General features: G+C 37.0%; 1 long non-coding RNA gene across 1 annotated transcript in view; it reads left to right on the forward strand.

The window, feature by feature from the left end:
- Positions 1-6,292: 6,292 nt before the first annotated feature.
- The window catches only part of LOC115221594, a 33,046-nt gene continuing 11,706 nt past the window's right edge, over positions 6,293-27,632 (forward strand). Inside the window, exons 1-2 of the long non-coding RNA XR_005002807.1 lie at positions 6,293-6,482; positions 7,515-7,516. This is a non-coding gene — a long non-coding RNA (uncharacterized LOC115221594). The remainder of the gene's footprint in view (positions 6,483-7,514; positions 7,517-27,632) is intronic.

Here is a 27,632-nt window from a genome sequence, read left to right on the forward strand (position 1 = left end):
ACTGGTTGTTTTAATAGCGGAACAAACAGGCCATAAGGATTACAAAATACCGATTCTCACTTTGAAACTAACAATTTTGAAAATCGTTTTAGATCACGGAACATCCTCTCTCTCATGTATCCATGTTTAAAATTTCGGCGCGATCGGATGAACAATACTCGAGTTATAAGCGCACAGACAGACAGATAAGATTTTATATGTAGAGAGAGGGGGGGAGAGAGAAAGAGAGAGGGAGAAAGGGAAAGAGAAAAGTGGTGAAGGATAATTGTGCGCATGATGGGAAAAGTAGCTGAAAGAACTTCTTGGCTTTGGAGTCAGAGAGAGAGGAATTAAGCTGGAAGCCAGGAGGAAATGAGGACCAGTAATTTGGCCACCTCTGCTGACCTACTAATGGATGGGTGGAGGTGTTACGGTTCAGGGTCGAAACACCCGATGAACGTTGAATACCGTCTGATGACATCAATTCCTTCTGGCGAAAGCTCCATTCTCTTTGGTAAATGGAAAAAGGCACTTCCTTATAGGTGATATTAATAAATATATATACACACACGCACATGCATATATGGGTACAGGACGTCACCAACAGCAAAAAACATGAAATACGAAAACAAATGAGTTCAATACGCAAACAGCGAGAGAAACAAATGGAAAGCAGGACAAGTAACACAAAGAAGGACCCTTCATCAGTTGTAGGCTGTCTATCTACTCCTCATTTCGAGCACTGAACGACAATATAAATCTTCGAAGACAGTTGCTTCCATAAGTACTAAATTAAAATTTGGGACTTATAGAGGGTCAAAGTTGGGAACAAAAATAGGACAGTGGAAACATACAAGGAAACCGAACGAAAACAAAGATGGAGGGTCGTTAGACCAGAACGAGGGTAAAATAGCGAACGCTGGAGAAATATTTTCTTTTACAGGAGAAAAGATAGAAGAGAGGGATAGGATAGTGCTATCCTTAGGACAGCCCTGAAAGAAAAGAAAGATGATCAGGCGAGGAAGAGAAAGATGGACGATGGTCACATGTGAACAACGAGAGAGAGAAAAGGAGAAAGAAGAAGAGAGTGAGCGACAGATAGAAAACGGTGAAGGGGAGAAAAAAGGAATTAGAGAAAAGGATGAGCAAAAACGATGGGGTAGAAAACAGTACAGAGTAGAGTCGCAGCCAAAAGATTAAGATAAACTTACTTGGAAATGGATGCGTGGTGTTCAATCAAATAAGAAAATAAATAAGATATATATATATATATATATATATATATATATATATATATATATATATATATATGTATATGTATGTATGTATATATGCCTATATGGCTACAGGACGTCACCAACAGTAAACAACATGAAATACAAAAACAAATGAGTTAAATACGCAAACAAGAGAAACAAATGGAAAACAGGACAAGTAATATAAAGAACGAACCTTTATCAGTTATCGGCTGTCTATCTACTCCTTATTTCGAGCATTAAACGACATAGTGCCCCAGTACGACTAATAGAAAAGATAAAAGATTAGATAGATAGATAGATAGATAGATAGATAGATAGATATACAATTATACATGCACGCATATAAATATATATATATATATAATATATATATATATATATATAATATATATATATATATATATATATATATATACATACATACATATATATATATACACATATATATATACTTCTATGCGTGTATATATAATTGTATATCTATCTATCTATCTATCTATCTATCTATCTATCTATCTATCTATCTATCTATCTAATCTTTTATCTTTTTTCAGTCATTGGATTGCAGCCATACTGGGGCACTGACTTGAACGTTTTAGTCGAGCAAATGGACCCCAGTACATGTTTTCTTAAAGTCCGTTTTCATGCTATCTCTCTCTTTTGCTAAAAACAAACAACAACTGTTGTCAAGCGGTGTGGGGATGACAAACACACATACGCACACACACACACACACACACACACCTATAAACCTTGAACAGCCTTCATCACCGATTTTCGAATTTTATGGGGTCCTATAAGAACTGTCAACACCACTTGACCAATGCTGGAGAAATAAGTAGCAAACGGGCTTCCACACAGTTTCTGACTATCAAATTCACTCATCAGGCATGTGGCTATAGTAGAAGACACCCAATGAAATGCGCAGTGGGACTGAACCCGAAATTCCATTGTCGCAAAGTGACCTTCTGAATCACACAACCATTTGCATAGTTTTATTTGTTTGCTCATCGCTCATGTTTAAGGGCGTATAGGAAAATTTATTATTCGCTTATTCCTTTCATTTACGAACCTTTTCAATTTATAACTTATTAGTGTCGTTGATTAAATTAGGTCTATTTACTGCATATTATTCATTCAATTATCCATCTATTTATTCATATATTTCCATATTCATTATACTAGTAGGTATATTTAAATACCATCCTGTGATTATGTAATTATGTTTTATATATGTGTGCTTACTTAGCATAAAATAATGTTGCTTGATTATACTGTGTGTCTCTAATTCTTTGACGCCATATTTCATGTTGAATCTAATTTCATTGTTATAAATCAAATCCAGTTCAATGTGTATACAAACACACGCGCGAGCACACATGCACGCATGCACACACACACACATGCATGCATGCACGTACGCACGCATGCACAAACACATGTGTTAGAATCATAAAAAAAATATTATGAAATAATTCAGTTGCATTTATCGACTCAGAATATTCAGTTTCAGATGAGCTTGCTGAATTAGCGAAAGCAAAGTTTTTTCTGCTGCAAAATGAAATCTGTAAAATACAGCCATTTGTTTTGCAGTCATGTTTAACTCGTATAGAGTCCTCTTGGATTTCTGGTCTCCTTGATCTCTGACTCAAAAATTATCCTTTCTCTCTGTTTTCCGCTCTCTCCTCTCTCTCTTCCTTTCTCCTCTCTCCCTCTTCTCTCTCCCCCTCTCTCTCATACATACGTACATACGACTCTTTTCCTCTCTCCTCTCTCTCTTCCTTTCTCTCATACATACTTACATACCAGTAGGAGGGATATTTGAGGAAACTTTATTAGTATAACCAATTAGACATTTTTATTTCTTTCAGTCCGCCATGGCAGATAAAATGCCAGTACAAGAAATAAAATGGCATGCTCTATGGTTAGAACACAGCGATTTAAAAATTGTAAGCTTTCTAAATGTTGCAATACCTTTTGTGCACAACATTCGGATAGAATTGGAAGTGTCTGGCGAAAATGTTTCAACTGTATCAAGAGAAGAAAATATCCTACACAGTCCGACACAATAAGGACACCGCAACTTATCCAACAGATTCATTATTAATGACAATTCCAGGAAATCCCTGAGGACCATCACCAAAGAACTTCAGATGGTAGGGTGGACGATTAGAACTGTATTGCACGAAGACATTCGATACAAATCTTATATACTAATTCATATATTCAAAACACAGAAAAACCATTTCACCCATTCTAAACGGTTTCTTAAAAACGTTAGCAACCCTCACAGACGTGACATGCTTCAGTTCTTCTCTGAAAAGAAAAACTTCAACCAAGGCAAGCGTTTATCAGGAAAACTGGCAGATAGTTATATGCAGATCATTCTGTTGTCCTCAGAGTAATGCACATTAAGTTCCCAACAACTGTGATGGTTTTGGGAGTGGTGAGTAACGAAGTTCGTGTCATACCATCTCACATCTTTCCACAGAATTAATCTTACTGGATACGTTGAAGTACTGGAGACAGTTGCTAAGTCCTGGATGGATAAAATATATAGCAGAAGGCCATACGCGTTTCAACAAATCTTAGTACCATCTCACAAAGCCCACATAACCCAATAATGGATATAAGATAATCTTTAGCGTCATGTAACACCAAACTTGTCAGATTTAAATCCTATAGAGAACTAAGTTTAGAACACTGTTGAAAGGGAGACTAATCGACATCCTCATAACGCCATAGTTTCACCACAGGCCGCCATAGCTCAGATGATGTCCAAAATGAATAATGATTCCGGTCCTACATTGAAACTATCATGGATGATATTATTTGTCAGTTGTCTATTACCCGCCTTTTGACACGTGTTTTTGGTTTATTTAAATAGATTTAAGTAGTTATTCAGTTCAACCCTTTAATGAAATCGATTGGACCCCGAACACTGTATCCAAATTGCTCTGGAATCAAAATACTCTAATTTTGATGCAATTGTAACAAAAATGAAATGATCACTTCTCAAAAACCTGAAGTTTCTAAAAAAACACCTTTTGCTTCATAATGAAGATACTAATTTATTTCATTGCATTTGTTTTATACTTTTTATATTCATAATTGTATTCCCTACATAAACAGATCCAACAAACCTTTTGAATCCAGAGAATCTATGATTTCTTCCTTTCAAATCAATGGGGTAATGTCGGCGTAAATAAATATATTTTGGGGTAATTGGTTAAAAAATTTCTCCGACCCCTGTCATAGACGGTGCATTGGCCGAATCGTTAAAGCATCAGACAAAATGTTACGAGTGATTTATGTTTTATCTTATAGTTGTTTCAGTCTCTAGACTGCGGCCATTCTGGGGCACCGCCTAAAAGACTTTTAGTCTAATGAACCGACCACAGAACTTGTTTTCTTTTTTTAAGACTGGTATTTATTCTATATGTCTCTTTTTGACGAACCGCTTGATCATGGGAAGATAATTAAATCAACACCGGTTGTCATGCGGTGGTGGGGGACAGATATAGACGCAAATACCTCCCCCACACACACATGCGCGCGCGCGCACACACACACACATACACACTCAGACTTCTTTCAGTTTCCATCGACCAAATCCACTCCCAAGGCTTTTGGTCGTCACAAAGCTATAGTAGAATATACTTGTCCAAGGTACCGCGCAGAGGGACTGAACCTCGAACCATGTTGTTTGGAGGCAAGTGAACCATGTGGCTGGGAAAGCATTTTTATATACTCTGAACTGAAATCCAACCGAAATCAACTTTAGCTTTCAAACTTCCGGGAGGTGGGGCGGTAAACAATAAAGTAAAGCACCAGTCAAGCAAATGGAGTTGGTTGCTGTAATGTATCCAAAACGGAAATAGACGACAAAATTAGGTAATGGGAAAAATAAAAATAAAACTAGAATTTGAATTTTCAATTCAACATACATACATACATATATAGATACATACGTACATACATACATATACAACGATGTAGGTTATACCTACTTAGTTGAAGCTAACCTATGATATGTATATGCTATCTCTTTAAATGATACTTTCGAAAGTGCCCATAAACGCCTACGCACTTCAGACACACATACACACAGTCATAGCTCACTCGGACATACACACACGCACATAGACAGGCGACCTATATACAGAAAGTTACTGAAGCATAAACACCTTCCGCACGCAGTTATACACTTATTTACACATACATACACGCATTTAAATGTACATACATGTGGATGCTAGCCACTGATAAATCATCAAATAATGATTTTAACCTAATATATATATATATATATATATATATATATATATATAATATATATATTTGTATGTATGTATAAATACACCCCCTCTTGGTGGGGGCTATATAAAATTTTGTTGCTGAAATTTCTGTGCAATAAGCTGGTTATAATTTTACAGGACACAAAATATTTGTACAATTTTTTTTTAATACAATTCCTAAAAATATCTAATTGTAAAAATATATTAAAGTTTTTTAAACATTGAATGGCTATGAGATCTGGGCCAAGTGGGATATGAATGAAAGGGGTCCGTAGGCAAAAAATGGTTGAGAACCGTTGGACTAAACCATTCAAGACGGTGTTCCCGCACAACCGCATTACAATGACTAATATATATATATATATATATATATATGTATGTGTGTGTGTGTGTGTGTGTGTGTGTATGTGTGCGTGTGTGTGTGTGTGTGGTGTGTGTGTGTGTGTGTGTGTGTGTGTGTGGTGTGTGTGTGTCTGTGTACACATGCACACAAACACATATATATGCGCTCACACATATTTGTCACACATCAACACGCATATATGCATTTATGCCACTCAGACATCTAGTCACGACAAACACACAATACACACACTTCCGAGAACATCATACTCTCATAGACCAACAAGTATCATATATATAAATACGTATCAGTCACAATGACAACGTCGCACCCACTCTCATATATAAATATAATTACTGGGAAGAACTTTTATAACAGTCACCCAGCTTTTACACACACACACACACACACTCTCTCTCTCTCGTTTTGTTTATTTCTTTCATCTCTCTCTCTCCTCCTCACGCACACATACATTTATATGTATATACAGATATATATATATATACACACGAAGACAAATCGACTGTGCAAAAACATCATTTACGTCAAGTACGTCGAGGTTTAAAACTGTTTTTACCCACTCGCAGTCACAGACAAAAAAAAGTGAGTAGAAAAGTTATTGGAATTAATTTAATAAGAATTCAATTATGGCTCATTACTAAAAATGAATTAACAAATAACAAATAGAAAACTTTTTCTTTTCCTTTTCTTTTGATGTGCGCAAAACAAACCATTCCGTTTTTGACGTTGAGACAGGACAAAGTATTGAGAACACTTGGAGTGGTTTACTCTTTCACTTGTTGCAGTTATTTGACTGCGGCCATGCTGGAGCACCGCCTTTAATCGAGCAACTCGACCCCGGAACTTATTCTTTTGCAAGCCCAGTACTTATTCTATCGGTCTTTTTTGCCGAACCGCTAGGGGGGTGGTGGCAAACACAGACACATACACATATATATACATACATATATACGACGGGCTTCTTTCAGTTTCCGTCTACCAAATCCACTCACAAGGCATTGGTCAGCCCGGGGCTATAGCAGAAGACACTTGCCCAAGATGCCACGCAGTGGGACTGAACCCGGAACCATGTGGTTGGTTAGCAAGCTACTTACCACACAGCCACTCCTGCGCCTATATACGTATATATATATATACGATTGTATATTATTTTTTAATTTTTATATACTGTACACACACAAACACACACACAGACATTTCTTTTAGTCATTAGACTGCGGCCTTGCTGAGGCACCGACTTGAAGAATCTGTTAGTGGAATGAATTGACCCCAGTACATATTTTTTGCGAAGCCTGGTACATATTTTATCGTCACTTTACCGAAACGCTATATTACGAGGGTGTAAACAAACCAACACCGATTATCAAGCGGTGGCGGGGGACAAAACACACACACACACATCTATCTATCTCTCTATCTATCTGTCTGTCTATCTCTGTCTCTCTCTCTCTCTCTGTCTCTCTCTCTCTCTCTCTCTCTCTCTCTCTCTCTATATATATATATATATATATATATATATAACAACAACAACAAAAAATATATATGACGCCCTTCTTTCAGTTTCCATCTGCCAGAACTATTGACAAGGCTTTGGTCGGCCCGATGCTTTATTAGAAGTGGGTTGGAACCTAGAACCATGTATCCACACAGCCATGCCTGTGACTAAATATGTGTCTTTGTATTTATTTACTGGTTCTATATTTGAGCTACGGTCAGGCTGGGGCACCATCTGAAGGAGATTTTTAGACGGGGGATATCTACTCTAGATCTTATTTCAGTTTGACTCTGGGCGCTTATTTTCATTGATGTCTACTGAATGGTTATCTTTTTGTTTTTGATATAAAAGAATGTAACTTGATACACCGGAAAGCGCGCTCGCTCGTACACACACACACACACACACAATCACACCTTTTTCTGTGTGTGTGTGTGTGTATTCCTTTAGGAATGTCAGATTTTTTAATTCATATTTTTTTTTAAACTAAACAATTTGAAACTTCGGATACTGGTTGAATGTGTCACGTAGAACACGGTTTACTCTTAACGTTTTATTCACTAATTAGGGAATGGGTGAGAAAAACAGAAAGTTCTTTTTTAGGGAATACATACGTGTGTGTGTGCGTGTGTATTTTTCCATCTTATCCAATGTATCTTCTCGTCTATATAATGTTAGCGTGTGACATTGAGAGAGATTTGTCTGTTATTTCCAGCACATCAAGCAACTATACAGATTCTCACATTTTCTCTCATACACACACACATACATACACACACACATACATGCATATATACACATACATACATACATACATGTACATATACACAAATATACGTTTTAATCGTTTTCAGTTTACCCGATTATTTTTAATGTGACAAAGCGTAGGGAAAGAGAGAGAGAGAGAGAGAGAGAGAGAGAGAGAGAGCCGCTGATATTGAATAGATCCGAAATCTCTATATTCCATTATTTTCGTTGGTAATCACAAATAGAAAAAGGAAGCATTAACACTATTCCGCGCGACGTGTGACGTCCTGGACATCACATTTTTCAAAACATTTCTGATGATTCTTTGGTTTTCAAAGTAAGAAAACAAACAAGGAGAAACGGAGAAACCACCTATTCGATTTTTAAAATTATCTTTCTATCTCCTTTACCGCGCAAATCCTTCGTTTTAAACTTACTTCGAAACTTCTGGTGGTGAGGGATGATTCCACGTTAAAAGTACAGAAGTTAGGATTACGAAAAGAAAATCTTTATTTTCTTATATTTTCGATGCCGATGGCTTACGATAATTTACCTCTTTGAATTTGTGGTCATAAACCGAAAGTATGGCATGTAAAATTGTATTGATCCTTTGTCAGATAATTGATGAGGATTTGGCGACCTTCTGTATCTGTGTTCCGTTTGTGCATTTGCTTACGAACCACATGGTTCCGGGTTCATTCCCACTGCGTGGCACCTTAGGCAAGTGTCTTCTACTATAGCTTCGGGTTGACCAAAGCCTTGTGAGTGGATTTGGTAGACGGAAACCGAAAGAAACCCGTCGTATATATGTTTGTGTGTCTGTGTTTGTTCCCCACAACATCGCTTGACAACAGATGCTGGTGTGCTTACGTCCCTGTAACTTAGCGGTTCGGCAAAAGGGACGATAGAATAAGTACTCGGCTTACAAAGAATAAGTCCTGGGGTCGATTTGATCGACTAAAGGCAGTGCTCCAGCATGGCCACAGTCAAATGACTGAAACAGGTAAAAGCGTAAAGAGTAATATATATGTATGTATGTGTGTGTGTATATATATATATATATATATATATATATATAATATATATATATATATATATATATATATATATATATTAATATATATATATATTACAATACATTCTACGTTTGTATGTGTGTTGTGTGTGTGTGTAAGAAAGTTGAACAGGCGGTAATGGATTCAAAGTAAGCATTTATAAACAGAAGTGAGTATAAATACATATCAGCGGAAAAACAGGAAAATCTGGAAAGTGATAGTTCATAGTAATTCTTCACATGTGTGTTGTATATATATATATATATATATATATATATATATATATATATATGCATATGTATATAATTAAGAGAATAGCCTCTATTAAGTAATTCAATAGTGAAAGACTTTATCTATATCATATAGAAAAATTTGATATTCTATAATAAATATTATTAAAAAATCACTAAATTAAATAAACATTAAATTGACTACGCGCGTTTCGTGACTATATCTTTATATATATGCTTATATATATATTTTTAATGCATGTGTGTGTGTATATATATAAATTGTTTGGTATGCAGATTTTATGTATTATCCAAAATTCTGATTATCTCCTTTTCCTTAATATATGCATGTATGTATGTATGCTTGTGTGTATGTATATATATATATATATATATATATATATATTATATATATATATATATATATATATATTAGCCATGATAAGATGGCTTCTATACTTTACATTATCAAGCGATTACTGTTTCAATCTCATTCTGAGATTTAATTATGCTATATATATATATATATATATATATATATATATATATATATATGCATATATGCATGTAAGTATAAGAGGTGTACATTAAAAATTGGCATGTTAAAATTAAAATTTTTTCTCTGACTAGAAATTTACAAAATACTTGAAAGTAGACACCAAGCTCAAACTACTTTCATTATGTTAGACTGATAATGTTTAAAATAATACTTAAGTTCTGTAAAGGGATTGCTACTAATAATAGCAAAGCGATGTATGTTTACTTAAGTATCATCTTAAGTGGGACCATTTCCTTTCATCCTAACTACGCTCATTATTTTTGACGAATATTCAGTGTCATTCTCAGGGTTCCTGTTTACGTTATTAACATCAAATTTCGAGCTTTCGTTAAAGGAATTTGATATTTATCGGACTACGATAAAGAACATGAGTATTGACATAATGAGATACGCCAAAATCTTTTTCACTCAATTTTACATCGAGAATTTTGCAGACAAAAACGAAGTAATCTTTTTATATAGGCGCAAAGTCTGAAATTTCAGTTGAGGTGCGGGGGCTAGTTGATTACATCGACTTCAGTGCTCAACAGGCAATTAATTATTTTATCGACCTCGAAGGGATGAAGGCAAAGTCGACCTCGGCGAAATTTGAACTCAGAATGTAAAGTCGTAAGAAATGCCACGAAGCATTTTGACCAATAACGAAATAATGAAAATATTAACGAATAAAAGTATTCATTAAAAAACAAACAAACAAAATAAACTCTTTTTCTGTGTGTCTTTAAGGTCCGCCTCAATCAATGCTTCTCTATGTGGAACGTGGGTTACTTAGGAACGTAAGAATGAGACCTAGGTAACTAAGAAGTGAATAAAAGTACCAATATTATATATATTAGATGAATATATACATACATATACATATATGTATTTCTCTCTCTCCCCCCTCCTTCTCTCTGGCAACCAATGCCTAGTGCGCGCGTGTACATGAATTTGGTAAACAGAAACTGAGTCGTGTGTATATGGCATCCGGACAAAAGCGCCCTAAGGACAAAATGGCCCCGAACAAACCCCCCTTGTTAAAGTGTGAAAGTGAACAACCCACCCTCGGTTATTCTCCGCCTTCCTTATCGACCTCAGAATGTTTCTAGTTTCAATCCTTAGACTATTAGACTGCAGTCATGCTGGGGCACCGCCTTGAGGACTTTTTTTATTACTTGTTTCAGTCATTAGACTGCGGCCATGTTAGGGCACCGCCTTGAAGAATTTTTAGTCGCAAAAAATGAGCATTTTAAAATTTAAATTTAGTCTTTTGTCTTCTTCTCTCAACACTTAGAGATTAATGAGAATGAGCTGACCTTTTGAACTTTCTCCGGCCGTTGAAGGTCTAATAGAATTATGGCGCCGAAGGCTAGTCGTCCAAACGTACTTCTTATCGTTTCTATCTTTCTACCCATCTCTTGAAGTAAATACTTTTGTTAGAATTCAGACAATATGTATACATTGAGCAGTAAAGTCCTGTGTTCTGTCATTCTATTCTATTTATTTTCGATTGGATATATTTTTGTCTACTTAAACATAGTAATTTTGAATAATAAAAGTTTTTTTACAATCGCGATTTCCTGTTTTGTTTACGTGAAATTATAAAAACAAATTCAAGAGATTTGGTTGTTATTTCTAGCATGTGTAGAGACCTTTTAAGCTTAACTTCATGTGCTGGTTGAAAATAATCTGAAAAATATTCTGGGGGCAAAATATTTGACTGAAAATTTTTCAAGGTGGTGCCCCAGCATGGCCGCAGTCATGCAACAAGTAAGCAGAAAAAAAAGAAAGTTCTGGTGTCAATACATTCGACTACAAATTCTTCAAGGTGGGGCCCCATCTTGGCCGCAGTCTAATGACTGTAACAAGTAAAAAGGGGGAAAAAAAACGAACCCCCCCCCCCCGAAAAATATAATCAAGAGGGGTTTTGACCACTTTCACACTTTAACTATGTGGGTTTTTGTCCTAGGTGGGGTTAGGTTTATCCTAAGGGTCTTTTGTGCTACACTTGTGGATATATATGTATATGGTGGTCGTGGGCTGAATGTATATGTATATGTTGGTAGGGGGGGGGTATCTCTGTGTTTGTTCTCCCACCGCTTACCAACTGGTGTTGGTTTCTTTACATCCGCATAACTCAAGATATTTAATCACCAAGGCTCTTACCAACTAAACATGTAGTTTAAGCAAATGGGATGAATTAACCAAAAATAAACCACACAAAGAATACAAACATCTACATGCATACATACATATACACACACATATGTACATACTAGCATATATATATATATATATATATATATATATATATATATATGCTAGTATGTACATATGTGTGTGTATATGTATGTATGCACGTAGATGTATATATATATATATGTATATATATGTATGTATGTACATACACATGCATACACACATATATTTATATATACATACATATACTAGGATTCTCTCTTCAGGCAAGATAGCTTCCCAGTACCTCAACCCACATCCTTTCTCTCTCTTTCTCTCACCCTATAACTGCCATTCCACCTTGTCTCCATGCTTTTATTTATTATTTTGACATTCTTGTGCAGGGAATTTGGAATTTGGGGCAAAGCATATTATCCACCCTACCCCCACCAACCACCCCTTCCAACCTCCCATATTCCTCTCCTCCAAGCCTGACTATGTTGTACTCGCTTAAACCTTTATAACAACTGTCTTCTTTGTTGGATATTCATATATATTAAATATCACGCACCCACATACACACAAGCGTATATACATATATATATGTATATATATGTGTGTGTGTGTGTGTGTATGTATGTATGTATGTATGTATGTATATATACACTCACTACATTCTCAGCAGTATATAACCAAAACATATGGGAAAGAAAAAAAGTGTGAATTTGTGCTGGGGTATATATTCCATGTATTTATTTGAGAGAGAGGGGATGGGTTGAAGCAAGACACTTTTACTGATTCACTGACTAGCTGATGCCTCTCTATTTATCTCCATATATTATCTAAATTCATGTTAACCATAGCAACACAAACTGAACCTAGTACTTACCAGAACTATGATGCCAGATGTTGAAGTTGTGATCATCACATCTTTTAAGCTCATAGTATGTGATTTGAAGGAGCATTGACTGGTATTCCTAGCAGGTCAAACAACAATGTACAGATTCCTTTGTGATCTCTTCGTCTCTCTCACTTTATAAGTTCATGTATATATACACTAGCGTAGCTAGAGTGTGTGCCACCTGGGGGGGCCCTTCCATTTGCTGCCTCTGGATCCCACAAAAAAACCACATATTGCCTACAGCAGACCCAAAAGTGCTGCCCCCACCACAAGCTATGCCAGTATGTATATATATTATACATATGTATGTGTTTGTCTGTGTATATATAATATGTATGTATATCTATCTGTATGATGATAATAGTCCCTTGTAGTCCAAAATGGATGGTTCTGCAATTGTTTGTTGAACAACCTGCATAAATGGTTTGTTTACAGTGATCAAATGTTTGTGCTGTACATCAGCTCATTTCCTCCATCAGATCAACATTGCCTGAACAGGGGCTTGATGTATCATAGGTCAAGTGTCAAGATGAGATAAAGAACACAATGGCACTACCTGGTCCGGGAATTGAAACCATGATCTCACATTTGAGAGTGCAACAACCTAACCACTAGGCTATGTGTCCTTTCACACACATATACACACATATACACACAAACACACACACACACACACATATATATAATAAATATATTATATATATATATATATATATATAAAATAGATATAGTATATATATATATAATAAAGATATCAGGGACAGGAGTGGCTTGCTTACCAACCATATGGTTCTGGGCTCAGTCCCACTGTGTGGCACCTTGGGCAAGTGTCTTCAACTTATAGCCTTGTGAGTGGATTTGGTAGACAGAAACTGAAAGAAGCCTGTCGTATATATATGTGTGTGTGTTTGTTTGCCTATGTTTGTTCCCCCACCATTGCTTGACAACCAATGTTGGTGTGTTCACGTCCCCGTAACTTAGCGGTTTGGCAAAAGAGATCGATACAATAAGTACTAGGCTTACAAAGAATAAGTACTGGGGTCGATTTGTTTAACTTAAGGTGGTGCTCCAGCATGGCCACAGTCAAATGACTGAAATAAATAAAAGAATATAAAAATAAATAATATATATATATATATATATATAAATAATATTATATATATATATATATATATATGTAAAAAATATATATATATATAAAGATGCATATATGGATACAGGACATCACTAACAGTGCAAATAACATACGTATGAGAGATAGATACAAGACATGGACAGTAATTACAGGCCAAAATGTGTGAAATACGTAATCAATGAGAAAAAATGGAAAACAGGACAAGGTTACACAGATGTCAGTGGTCTGTCTACTCCTCATTTCGAGCATGTGTGTGTGTATGTATATATTTGTGTGTTTGTGTTTGTACTCCTACCATTGCTTGACAACCAATGCTGGTGTGTTTATGTCCCTGTAACTTAGCAGTTCAGCAAAAGAGATTAATAGAATAAGTACTAGGCTTAGAAAGAATAAGTCATGGGGTCCATTTCTTCAACTAGTGTGTAGTATATATATATATATATATGTATATATATACACATGTGTGTGTGTGTCTGTGCGCATGTGTGTATTATGGTTTTGCTTGGGCATGACAATACTAGTATCCAGTTGTTAAAACTCAATATAAATATGCTTTAGATAGAGTACAAAGTATGATATAGATTATTGGTGTTATTGATTCTAATGTAGATCATTATTACTGGATTACGTAAATCCTGTTGTCTTGTTATTCAACAATTTATCTACTTACATATACATATATGCATGCATGCATATGCATGTATGCGTGAATGTGTATATGTGTGTGTGTGAATGTGTGCATATGTGTGCAAAGATGTGCGTGTTTAGGAAACAAGAACCACTGTCATGAGTTCATGTCAGAACATGATAAAATTGAAGCCATATCTAGCAGTCTCACCTCTCATACATGCCATTCACAATGACGTTTCACCCTGATTTTGAGCCTGATGGCATATTTCTAGACATTCCACTGGCCTTTGGTGTGGTGAATGTTTAAACAGGTGGTTATCCACCAAGGCCTAATTGAGTTAAGGTGTGGTCAGAGATATTGTTAAACCTTCAAACAAACTGACCTACTTGTTAATCATGATATCATGACATGTATCTCGTGTCTCAGTCTCTCTCTCTTATCTGTCTAAATATATATACATAGATATATATGTTTATAAAAGAAATGATAAAGTTGGAAAGTGGAATACATGTGGAAACCTTATTACTCACAACGATTGTTTCATTTTTGCACATCCTGCATTGGTCCCTCCCATGTGGGGAAATGTACAACTAGTTTTAGTGCATCCCTCAGAGCAGAAATGTCTCTTCAGGTGATATAATAAGGGGTAACTTGTTAAATAAAGTCTGTTTCTCACAGATTTAATACAGCCTGTTGTTTGACTATAGATATAAGCTGTTGGGCAGGTGTGGTGAGGGATAGATTCTGTTGTGAAGTTATAGATACAGACTGGGAGTAATTAAGAAAAATAAGAAGAATAAAAAGAATAAGATTAAAACATACAATAAAGTGAAGTGAAACATGTGTGTCAGTATCCAGATATAGATACTTCTATACCCACACTTTTGACCCTTTGTATACACACACTCACTCAATATGTATAGTTAAGTACAATGTGTGTGTGTACACATTCACATGTATTAATATTTAAAATAGTTTGGTGACTTGAAGTTTCATGGGCTTCTAATAGAAACCTTGTCTTGTTCAGGCTTAGATTACACACATACACACATATATACATCTTTCATTCTCTCACTCTCTGTCTCCATCTTCCCTCCCTGACTCTGTCTCTGTCTCTGTCTCTCTCTCTCTCTCTCACACACCTTTCTTACTTTTTATTTCTAGCCGTAATTCTTCCATGAGTTCTGCTACTTCATGTGACAGAGAGTGAAAGAGAAAGAGAGAGACAGAGGGAGAGTGTATGTTTGTGTGTGAGAATGTGTGAGTGTGTCTGCGTGTACACATATATGGGTGTATGATGTGGTGTGTGTGTGTGTGTGTGTAAAATAAACTTACAGATAACAACACTTTTGGTCACAAACAAAAATAGCAGATTGGTTATTGACATATATATCACAGTATCACAGGATTAACCAGACCATCAGATGCTGTTATATGTGGTCTGATCAATAAGTATCTGGAATGTTGCCATAGTAACGAAGCTAAAGCATGCAGAGTGAAGCTGCTTGGCACAGTGATAATGGACTGAACTGAATTGCAACTAATCTGCACATCCTCTGATAACTTACAGATGGTTATTCAATGATTTCCCCTCACAGCTGCATGCACATCTGCAATGTTTTTTCTCATTTCTGCTGGTTGCAGGTCACCCAGAATGTTCGTCAATATTGACATTTTTTCAGCCATCTTGGAAACGTCTAAACCACGTGTGGCTCATATACTCCTCTCCATACACTTCCTACAACTTTGCATAGGTCTCTGTGCAGGTATCGACATGAACAACTTTCTCTGTCATGGTCAATATGATGATCACATGCTACACACCTTCCTTCCAAGCACTGCTGTAAGCAGCAGAAGTGAACTAGAACATCAAAACTTAGTGTGCATGTATAGCAGAGTTAAAGGTCACTCTTGGCCAAGTGGCTTCACTCTGTGTTCTTTAGCTTCATTACTATAGCAACAGCCGGATACTTATTGATCAGACCTCATACACTGCTTCTCACAATATGTTTCCAATTCTGTCTTGATTCTGTATTAACCCAAATTGCTTTACAAAATTATCTTCACATAATCGTGGAGGTTTTCCAAGTGGTGTTTCCTCATGCACACATATACGTATTTAATGGTCAAAACTTCAAATTCTTGTGGTAATGTCCTTACTTGTCCAGTCTTTATCTGTCCAGTCTACGATAAAGAACAACTCACATCAACATCTTCCTCTCCATCCAGATATCGAAATTACGGAACTTTACAGATCAGAACGAACTGTAAAGAACTCATCTGAAAATATTAGCAAACTTTTACAATACAACATCTACAAATACATCTCTCTCTCTCTCTCTCTCTCTCTCTCTCTCTCTCTCTATATATATATATATATATATATATATATATATATATATATATTATATATATATATTATATATATATATATATATATATATATATATATATATATATATATATATATATATATATTAATATTATATATACACACACACACACACTCACACATATATACAGGGGTGTCTTAGTTGTGTTATAGCCCCCACCTCACTGCTCCCTGGCAAATCAGTGCACTGGGCCATATAGTACTTATTTACTGAGAGCAAGCCACAGTATACATACACTGATCAGAATTGGCCTCTTAGCACCATGAACAAGATATCTATGTGACACTGCTAGAGACTGTGGTCAATCCCTGGCTGGAGGGAGTTGCTGCTGGAAGGCCATATATGTGATAGTAAGATTTAGCTCCTTGCTATACCTCCAGAAAGAGTCAGAAGTGGTTGTTGAAGAATTTCTATGACTTTACCAGGCCCAATTTCTGGCCTCCTAATCCCTTCAATTGTAATCCCATGGATTATTATGTGTTGGATACAGTTGAGAAAGAGACACTGACTGCTCTGTCTGAAACTGCAAGGCTGAGCTGGTGGCCAAGATCAATGAGGTATTCAAATATTTTCCAAGGGACACAGTGAAGAATGCATGCATTAGGTCCAAGAACTGTCTTGAGACCTTTGTGGAAGGTGAGGGTGGCTACTTTGAGTAAACTGCTATCACTCTGCCATAATTTAGTTGATAATTTTTGATTTTGGATGGGATGTCATGTTTCCTTTTCTTTTTTTTTAAACTATCAAATTTAGCTTGAACATCCTGTATATCATCATCATCATCGTTTAACATCTACTTTCCATGCTAGCATGGGTTGGACGATTTGACTGAAGACTGGTGAACCAGATGGCTGCACCTGGCTCCAATCTTGATCTGGCAGAGTTTCTACAGCTGGATGCTCTTCCTAATGCCAATCACCCTGAGAGTTTAGTGGGTGCTTTTATGTGCCACCTGCACGAGGGCCAGTCAGGTGGTACTGGCAATGGCCATGCTCAAATGGTGTTTTTTTTTACGTGCCACCTGCACAGGACCTTGCTTGAATGTTACTTTGTTGGGTAATTTATTGAGTGTTAAAGAAAGGCTAAGGAAGTCCAGCAGCACTGGCAACGACCTCGCTTGAATGTTTTTTCACATGCCATCTATATAAATGTATGTGTGTGTGTTTGAGTCTGTGTTGGAGCCCCACCTCTATTTGACTACTGGTATTAATTTGTTTACATCCTTGTAACTTAGAGGTTTGGCAAAAGAGACTTAAAACTGTGAGCACTGCAGTCAATTTGTTCAAGGTAATGCTGCGGCTTGGCTGTACTGAAACAAGTATAAAATAAAAGAAATAAAGGTGGTTGGTTGTGAGCTGAGTGAGACTTAGCTGTTATTTCTAGCAGATTAAAGAACCATGTAGAAGTTGGCCTATCCACTGTTTTTGGACTGATGTAGTTTTTGTTGTTGTTGATGATGATGTATAGTCCCAATTCCACTACAACCAAGTAAATTTACATCAAATGTCACATTGTAGCCATACACACCTCAAGTTTTTTTAAGGATATCTCAGTCAACATTATCTTATGTGCCTCGCCTTTTTAAGATGACTATGTAATTTGAGAGGGATTTGACTGCTATTTTTTATTGCAGGTCACAGGAGCTGCATAGATCTCCCTCCCCACCCACACACTGCCTTGTAATTGGTTGGTTAGTTGTGTGAATATATTATTATTGTTATTTGCTGTTGTTATTTAACCATAGATCAGCCTTGTTCAAGCACATTTTTCATTAAAGTCATCCCAGCCATAATTTGTCTCAAACCTATTATAGATCCTTCTACCAGCCAGCACTTAATGCCCTTTTCATGACATTTAAGTGACTCAGAATACAAGACTCCTCCCTGAACAGAATGCTGATCTATCACAGAGACAACCACCCTACCCTACCCCAGCTGTTGTTGGCACTCATTTTTATTTGAATAAACTGAAATAATGTGAAGTAAAGTGACCTGCTTAAGTACCCAACACATGGGCCTGTCTGAGGAGCCAACACTGAAACTACTATGCCATATGCCTTCACATTCCAGCTATGAGCAAGCAAGATTTATTTTCTAGCATAATGTATCTAGGACTACATTATTCAATATATCCTTTTTTTAGATAGTAAGCCATAGAGTTTGACATCAGAAGTAGGTCATTCACCGACACCCCATAGACCTAGGGCAGATGAGGCCTTTCATTCAGCTCTTTTGTTGCTCATCTCCATTCAAATTCTTTTTGCCCCAGATTGATACAAGTTTAAAGGACAGAAAGTGGAACTTACAGTACAAACCATGCCCACTATAAAATAAATCACTGTTACTTTGTGGGGTAATTTACTGAGTGTTAAAGAAAGGCTAAGAAAGTAAACCCAAACAGAAAATACAGAGAGGGAAACCCTAAGGCAGATATGTATGATTATACTTAACCATTATCTGGCATCCCTTGCAGCTCCATGGATGCTGCAAATGTATTGACTTGTCTTTCCCTTGTGGTGTATCCAGGACTGGAGAGGTCATGGTAAGTGTACTTGGGATTAGTCATTTGCTTCTAGAAACAGTCCAAACAGAGCAGAGGTGGTTAAGTTACTGTCTCTGCAATTATGAAAAAGGTCAACCAAGGTTGGTAACAATGGCTTATGTATTGTTTGTGTTTGCTGTTATTGTTGTCACTGTTTAGCCCTCAGATAACAACTCTAATAGAATAAGTCTGTAATGAAAGGCATTCCAGTCTTCACTCTCCAGTCATTTTAGGAGTACAAAAGACTGCATGATTTAGTGTGTCCTTTCTTTATTTAAGACAGTGTGATATAATTGAAGAGAGAGTTGGCTGCTATATCTAGCATGTTGAGTTTTAGCAAGAAGGCCCCATCACTGGTGCATTCAATAATTCCTTTGGGGTCTGGTTTCCTTTTGGTATGTTTGTGATTTTGCCAGTCTCTAAGGCTTCTGAAATTTTGAATTTCTTTTTGCTTTTCTGAAGTCAGATCAAAGGAAATGATCAAGTTATCGTGGGAAGGAATCCTTTGATAATGGCCAAAATAGGTCACCTGCCTATGAAAACTCTAAAAAGGAAAAACAAAAATAAAGAGATAAAAGGGTTTTTTTGTCCTTAAGATCAAAACAGTAGTTTAATATAACCTATGAATTTGTAAAATTAAAGATTTATTATTTTTCTCAGTTTGGCTAAGTGGTAAGAAGCTTACTTCCCACCATGTGGTTCCGAGTTCAGTCCCACTGCATGTTCACTTGGGCAAGTGTCTTCCACTATAGCCTTAGGCTGACCAAAGCCTTGTTGTGAGTGGATTTGGTGGATGGAAACTGAAAGGAACCTATTGTATATATATATATATATATATATATATATATATATATATATATGATTATGTTTATGTGTATGTGTATGTGTCTTTATGTTTGGGTTTGCCCCACCACCACCACCACCATCACTATTGGTTGACAACTGATGTTGGTGTGTTTACATCCCCATAACTTAGCGGTTCAGCAAAAGAGACTGATTGAATAAGTACTAGGGTTACAAACAATAAGTCCTGGGGACAATTTATTTGACTTTAAAAAAAAACCTTTAAGGCAGTGCTCCAGCATGGCTGCAGTCAAATGGCTGAAACAAGTAAAAGAATAAAAAAATAAAAGAACAAAATAAAACTTAATTATTAGCAACAAAGGCAGTATTAGTACCAAAAGGTAATCTCTATTTAACATGAATGCCTTGTTTGAATACTGTGCATAAAAGTGCACATAAATTTCAGCAGATGATAACCTTCTGTCATGGGAACCAGAACTCACATATCATATGATTTCAGTCTAAATGCAGTTTAGTTGTGTTGCCGTTGTCTGTGTTGTTTTTATATCAGCATGTGTTGTATACATTCAGTTTCCATCCAATGACGATGCTTTGGAATATGTTATGATGCTTTACATTGTGTGTGCGTGTGTGTGTGTGTGTGTGTATGTTGTAGTAGAATTCTTGATGCAGTTAATAGTGCTATGTATACAGTTTCTGCATTGATGTGTTTTGCATTGCTGCTTTTTATCTTGAATACTTGTAATGCATATTTTTCTGAACAAACAAGACATGTCCCACAAAAAAACAGCCTTTATCTTTTAAACACGAAGTTGGGGTTTAAGTTACTGACAAATAGCATTTTAAGAAAGTATCTGTCAAAATTAAAATGTGACTTTTAAGCACATATGTACATACATACATATATACATACATATATATATACACACACACATATATATATACACATACATATATATATACACACGCACACACACACACACACACACATATATCTATATACACATATATATAAAATTAGTCAAGGGACATACTAAGTATGTTTACCTGCTGGAAATAACAGTCAAAACTCTTATTTAAATCTTCAATTTAGATAAGAGTTTTGACTGTTATTTCCAGCAGGTAGACATACTTTGTATGTCCTTTGATTAATTTTAATCCTTTAGCTATTTATTGCTTTTTGGGGGCCTGCAATCACCTATATTATTGATTCTGCTATTATCATTTTAAAATTGTTACACTAGATAATAACAGAGTCAATGATATCTTTGCAAATTATTTTTTCATGAATTATTTGCTCTGTATATATCTAACCAAGGGAGTAACAGAAAAGAAGTTTGCCTATGTTCAGCAACATGAAGAACTGAAGCATTTCGGGTTGCAAGACAGTGTGTGAGAGAAAATTGTAATGTCATAAGAGAGAGATGTGTCCATGTGGATGATGGTGCACTTGCTTTTAATGATTCTGCAAAGAAAGAGGCTTGCAGATACCATTATGAATGATTGCTGAATGTGGAGAATGAATGGGAGGAGGAGGGTCTGCCAAATGTTGACCCAATTGAAGGACCAGCTACCCAAATCGACAGTCCTTAGTAGATAATGCGATTATGGATATGAATACAAGGAAAGCCCTCGGCCCATCAAGGATCACTGCCGAGATATTTAAAATATCTGGTAGTGTGGGTTATGGTCTAGTCACCTGTATTGTAAATCAGGTGGTTCATGAAGGATGACTGGTGTAGCAGCACTATAGTCAACTGCTGCAAAGGTAAAGGTGATGTCTAAGATAGAAATAATTACAGAGGTATCAAATTGTTGGATGAGGTAATGAAAATTAGAGAGAGTCATAGCCCAACTAATTAGGAAGAGAGCTTAAATGAGATGCAGTTGATTTGTGCTGGGGAGAAATACCACTGATTCTATATTTCTGATAAGGTAGCTGCAGGAGAAATACATAGCTAAAGATAAACCTCTGTACTTGGCCTTTGTTGATTTGGAGAAAGCCTTTGACAGGGTCCCCCGATTCTTTTATCTAGTGGTCAAACTAGTGATAGATGAGCAGGTAATGAGAGCTGTACAAGCTATGTACAGGAATACTACCAGTAAGGTGAGGGTTGGCAATGAGTATAGCAAAGAATTCAGAGTACAAGTTTACTAGGGATCAGTGCTCAGTCCCCCCCCCCTCTTGTTCATCATAATACTCCAGGCAACAACAGAGGAATTTAAGACAGGCTGCCCTTGAGAGCTCCTCTACACTGATGACCTTGCTCTTATTGCTGAATTACTACCTGAACTAGAGAAGTTCCAGGTATGGAAAGATGGGCCTTAGAGTTAACCTAGCAAAAACCAAAGTCTTAGTATGTAGGAAGGCAGAGAAATCCCTTCAGATAGAAAAGGCATAGGTAGAAACTCTATAAGATGCACCTGATGAAACCTTTGCGTACACAAAAAGATGCTGCAAAATCAGAGGAAGGTTAACAAGGAAACTAGCATTTGTATGTGGAAGATGCACAGGTACAATAAATGCTGAAAATGAGCAGAAAGTAGACTCCATCATCTGCCAAGGGGCAAGCTACAGTTAGTAGATAGCTTCTGTTTTCTAGGTGACCAAGTTAGTAGTGGAGGTGGCTGCTCCAAGAGCATAGCTGTGAGAATAAGATTAGGCTGGACAAAGTTCAGAGAGCTCCTACCTCTGCTGGCAACAAAGAGCCTCTCTCTCAAAGTAAAAGGCAGATTGTATGATGCCTGTGTGTTAACAGCTATGCTACATGGCAGTGAAACATGGGCTGTGACAGCTGAGGACATGAGTAGGCTTGAAAGAAATGAAGCCAGTATGCTTCACTGGATGTGCAATGTCAGTGTGCATGTTCGACAGAGTGTAAGCACCGTGAGAGAAAAGTTAGGCATAAGAGGCATCAGATGTGTGCAAGAGAGACCATTACACTGGTATGGTCATGTGATGCATATGGACAAGGACAGCTGTGTTAAGAGGTGCCGATCTCTAACTGTTGAGGGAACCTGTGGTAGAGGTAGACCCAGATCTTCAAACATTGAGTCTCACAGAGGCAATGATTAGTGAGTGAGACCTTTGGCATCGCTGTGCTTGAGAAGACCCATCAAGCCAAATGAAATTGTAGTCATGGCTGATGCTGGTGTCACATAACTGGCACCTGTGCCTTTTGGTATGTAAAGAACATATTTCAAGTGTTGGGCCTCATGGAGGCAAACTGATTGAGTTCCTTTTGAGTGTTGGCATTCACAGGCAATGACTGAGACCTTTAGTATTATGTTGTGCTTGAGAAGAAAACTCATCAGGTCAAGCAAAATCACAGTTGTGGAAGATATTCAGTCCCACTCCATAGTACATTAGGTGTCTTCCACTGTAGACTCAGGCTGACCACATCCTTGTGAGTGAATTTAGTAGATGGAAACTGAAAGAAGCTAGTCACACACACACACACACATTTATGTGTGTGTGTCTTTGTTTCCCCACCATCCCTTGACAACCAATGTTGGCGTGTTTATGTTTCTTTAACTTAGCATTCAACTTAAGAGACCAATAGAATAAGTACTAGGCTTACAAAGAATAAGTCCTGGAGGCGATTTCTTTGACTAAAAACCCCCCGTTTAACGTGGTGCACCAGCATGGCCGCAGTCAAGTGACTGAAACAAGTCAAAATAAAACAAAAACAAATAAAAGACCCGGGGGGGGGGGCTAATCAACAATAAAAACAATAGACAAGAAAACTATTCCCACACCTTCCCAACATGTACATTCCCTTCCCATCAACAACAGACAACAACAACAACAACAGCAACAGGACAGTCTTAAACCATTTAACAAGTTTCAAATGAACAAGGAAACAGACAGAATTTCACCTCCACCCTACACCCATCCGAAAATCAGAATTAACCTTTACAAAAAAACGTTCCTACTCCAACACTACTACCACCACATGAACAACAGCTGCAACCACCAACACCAACATTATACTACCACTAACATCATAATCTTTACCACCACCACTACCGCCGCAGCATTAATTACCACGAACTATCTTTATCACTACCATCAAGGATATTTGTGATCATAATCATGACTATTACTACCAATAATACAACCATCACCACCACCACCAACAACAACAACGTCGACAACAACAACAACAGGAACATCACTACCAGAGGCATAACCTGTATAATAGCCATCTCTCTACCAACAACTGCTTACCATCAAAACACACAACCATGAGTAACACCACTACCATTATTAGCCCCATCTCCACTATCAGGATCACTGCTATGACCACAACCATTACCATCACTGCTGCCGCCACCACTACCACCATCACAACCACAGGTGCCACCAGAGTCTCCACCAACACAACTACCACTGTCACCACTGCCACCGCCACCATAACCTCTACAAACACAACCATCTCAGCACAATCATCTACCCTCCTGGGCCACAACTCTCAGTATTGCACACACAGAACAGGAGAAAAAATGTCAAAAGCTTAACTAAAGGAATGAAAAGGCTAAAAAGTAGGTTAACCATGGAAGAAAGGAAAAGATGCCTTGTCTGTTATATATATATTTAATGTTATATTTAGGCAGGTCTCTTTTGAAAATGCTAATAGAATTTTCATTAACAGATTAGTATTATTAATATCTGTAATAACACTTATTTTTTTCTGAAATTAGTATTATTATTAATGCTATCCAAATGGCTTTGTTTATGTACTGTGTCAGACTGTATTTATCATCATGTTGTGTATTTGATACTTTTCCACCCAGACACTGCTAGTAATAAATAGATGTTTTCAACTTCTGTCTGTATTTCCCACCCATTGACTCCATATATACATGTGCGTGCCCACGCGTGTGTGAGCCAATGCTTGCTTATAGGTGCGGGCATGGCTGTGTGGTTCTGTCCCACTTGGGCAAGTGTCTTCTACTACCGGCTCAAGCAGACCAAAGTCTTGTGAGTGGATTTGGCAGGCAGAAACGGAAAGAAGCCCACCATATATGTATACATACATACATACATATATATATATATATATATATATATATATATATATATGTGTGTGTGTGTGTGTGTCTATCTTTGTCCCACCACCACCTCCACTTGACAACTGGTGTTGGTGTGTTTACAACCCCGTAACTTAGCAGTTCAGCAAAAGAGATCGATGAAATAAATTCCAGTGTTAAAAAAAGAAATACTGGGGTTGATTTGTCATTTAATAAAAGAAGGCAGCGAGCTGGCAGAAACGTTAGCACTCCGGGCGAAATACTTAGTGCTATTTCACCTGTCTTTACATCCTGAGTTCAAATTCTGCTGATGTTGACTTTGCCTTTGGAGTCGATAAATTAAATACCAGATGTGTATTGGGGTTGATCTAATCAACTGGCTCTCTCCTCAAAAATTCTGGGCCTTGTGCCTAGCGTGGAAAAGAATAAAAGAACTGGCTTATTTGTCTGCAGATAAAAGGACAGTCATGGACATGTTTTGGTTTAGTAACTTTTGTCAGGACGACAAATTTCTGACCTTATCTCCAGTAGCAGAGAGATTTAGCCCCATTTGAGTAGAACACATTTATGGCCTTTGTGTGTGTGAGTGGTTTTTGTCGGCTAAATTCTATTCATATTGGTCAATGTGAAAGCTGTAGTTGAAGACATGTCCAAGTTTCCACACAGATTGAAAGAGAAGCAACTGAGATGCAAATTGTTCTTCTTAATTAACTGTTGAAGCATGATTGTAGAAATATGCATATACATTCACACACACATTCACACAAATTTGCAAAAAAAAATTTTTAGAAACTAGAAATACCAGAGAGTCAAGACTATTGAAAAGGTTGCAAGGTGCAACGAAAATTTTAGGAAAAAAAAAAAGAAATAAGTGGAAATTTTACTGATGATTATGTTAAATTATAAGGCACAAAAAGGAAATGACTCTCCCCAGACACAATAGAAATACCAGATTTCATGGAGAAAGGGCAAAAGAAAATGGCATAGATTCTCCAATCCAATCTATTAGTGGCACAGTGAAAATTTGTAAGACATTCCCAAAATTCTTCATCTGAGATTCTTTTGTGAATAGATGCACACACTTGGGTTTATGCATCAACATTTCAACTAACACACCAGCTAAACCAGGTATTTACAAACACTGGGAACTCTCTTGACTTAAAAAGTCATGTCACTTTGTTAGTGACCAGCTTGAACTCTCTCAAAAGCTTGCATAAAGTTCAAAAAATCATACATACATTCATACATACTTATTTCTTTACTACCCACAAAGGGCTAAACACAGAGAGGACAGACAAGGACAGACAAACGGATTAAGTCGATTATATCGACCCAGTGCATAACTGGTACTTATTTAATCGACCCTGAAAGGATGAAAGGCAAAGTCGACCTCAGTGGAATTTGAACTCAGAACGTAACAGCAGACGAAATACGGCTATGCATTTCGCCCGGTGTGCTAATGTTTCTGCCAGCTTGCTGCCTTAAATACATTTATACATACTGACAGACAGACATGGTGATTGCACCACCATCACAGATGATTACCATCACTTTGTGCTGCCTTGTTGTCAATAGCACTTCTGACTTTCCATCCATGACCTCTCAGATGACTATTCAGTCCTGCTGCAGATCTGCATGATTTGAAGCATGGGTGACAGACCAAAGTTTATAACTTGCTGTACACCTCCAGCTGGTTAGGTCTGCACATGTTGCCGCTCTTCCCATGCCATAGTACTTTCAGTGGAGGAAACGACAAAGTCTGCATAAAGAGACAGCTATACATCATTAGATGATAGTGATAAATGCTTGTACAACACAAGTACCATACTCTAAGTCTCTATAATTAATACCTAGTGACAGGCTGAAATGAGGTGACCAGTAATCACATGAAACTGCAGGCTTTACAAAAGAGTGTCCCTCTCCGAGAAGGATGCTGTGATGACTCATGGTGGTTTACATACATTTCTTTTATTTTTTTACATCAGTCATTGGATTATGGCAGTCCTGGGGTACCACCATGAAGGGTTTAGTCAACCAAATCAACCCTAAT

Source organism: Octopus sinensis, linkage group LG18, assembly GCF_006345805.1.
Source record: "Octopus sinensis linkage group LG18, ASM634580v1, whole genome shotgun sequence".
Classification (NCBI taxonomy): Eukaryota; Metazoa; Mollusca; class Cephalopoda; order Octopoda; family Octopodidae; genus Octopus; species Octopus sinensis.